At 45.8% G+C, this 1,792-nt stretch overlaps 1 pseudogene; it reads left to right on the forward strand.

Annotated features, from left to right (window-relative positions):
• The first annotated feature begins 210 nt into the window (after window positions 1–210).
• On the forward strand, window positions 211–830 carry LOC102861050 (annotated as a pseudogene).
• The last annotated feature ends 962 nt before the right edge of the window (window positions 831–1,792 follow it).

Consider the following 1,792-nt stretch of genomic DNA (forward strand, 5'->3'; position numbering starts at 1 on the left):
CATCATCTTTGCCTCCTAGAAGCACTCTAGGCTCCTCGTCCCACCTTCCTAGTCACCTTGAGCTGCTGCGGGTCAAGGACCGGAGAACCGGCTTCCGGCCTCCGGCCTCCGGGGGGCAGCGCGATCATCTGGCCCTTCAGTGGACGGCTGCAACCAGTGGCCGCCATTCCGGTGTCGCTGCGCCCGCGGGGCCCGCCCGAGCCGGCCACCATGCGGTTGGGCCTGAAGCCCACCTGCCGCGTTTGCAAGACCACATCGCTCTCGATGTGGAAGAAGGAAATTCTCTGCCACCACTTCACTGGCCTGGCCTGCGCGGGCGGCGGGGGCATCCGTTTGGGGGCGGCTGGTGGAACAGGGTGGGCGTGGGGGTGTTGGTGGCGGCCGCCTCTGCACAGAGCTACGGGGGGCGGAGGCCGCAAGCGGAGAAAACAAGAAGTTCACCAAAGGTCTGCGTGGCTCAGAAATACTAAGTACAAGTCTGCTCCAGCTGCTGAAAAGAAAGTTTCCACCAAAGGGAAAGGAAGAAGACATATTTTTAAGTTAAAAAAATCTCGTCAAAACTCCAGAATCCGTTTCCCGAATAATCTCTGGAGAATCAATCCTCTACAAAGGAGTGTAGTACAGCTGGGGATGTTGTATCTGCGATTGATGAACAGGATGGAAAACCCTACTATGCACGGATCAGGAGTTTATTCAGGATCGATACTGTGGTAAGAGTGCTGCGCTAATGTGGTCCATTCCCATTCTCTAGTCCCAGAGACCAATTTGACCCCGCATCATAAATCGTTAAGACCAGAGGAAGATCTTCCAAGAAAGATGGAATATTTGGAGTCTGTCATGTGCCTTCATTCAATTTCAATGCATTCAATTAAAAAATTCAATTTTTCTTTTACCTTTTCCTTTTTTAAATTATTATTTTTAATGAAAATTTGCAGAGATTTTGGATTTCCATTCATTCATTGTTGCCCTTTTCTCCCTCCCCCCCCCCCCCCCCCCCCAAGGGCACTCTTGTCTTTGGAAAGTGAAAGAAAAATTCTTTGGTTGTTTTACAATCCTTCCGTCCAGGTCCACACCACTATGCAGCCTTCGCTCTGGACTCCTGCCATGACAATAATACCTAATCACATATCCCTTTTAAACAGTTTTCTCCCTTATCTGTTTCAATGCAGTACACATTATTTATCCCATCTTTCTCAGTCTCCCCCAACCCCGATGTCAGTTCTGTTTTACAACAGTGGCACCTCGCAGTCTTTGTCCTTTTGTGATTGAGTTATTTCACTCAGCATAATGTCCTCCAGGCTCACCCATTTTGAATAATATTGCTTGAGTTCCTTGTTTTTCAATGCAGCGTAGTATTCCATTGTGTGAATATACCACAGCTTCTCTATCCATTTGTTTGTTGATGGGCACTTAGGTTGTTTCCAACTCCTTGCTATTGTGAACAAAGCTGTGATAAACATGGGTGGGCATATATCTGTTTGGGTGGCAGTTATGATCTCTTTGAGGTATATTCCCAGCAGTGGAATTGCTGGGTTAAATGATATCCATATTTGCAATTTTTTGAGAAAGTGCCACACTGCCTTCCACAGTGAAAATATTAAATTTTTAAAAAATTTTTATTTAAAAAAAATTTTATTTTATACTGATTTACTTACAAAGTTCATAAAGTTTGTATACATTGTTTTTCACACCAGATCTTTCCCCTTTCCTTTCCCCATTCCCCTTCCACCCATCAAATTATGTGACCCTATGATTAAACCCCCCATCCTCCTACTTGTTTTACAATAATAGT

This window comes from Elephantulus edwardii, unplaced genomic scaffold (assembly GCF_000299155.1).
Source record: "Elephantulus edwardii isolate Elephantulus edwardi_28Jun2011 unplaced genomic scaffold, EleEdw1.0 scaffold03494, whole genome shotgun sequence".
In the NCBI taxonomy this organism is placed as follows: Eukaryota; Metazoa; Chordata; class Mammalia; order Macroscelidea; family Macroscelididae; genus Elephantulus; species Elephantulus edwardii.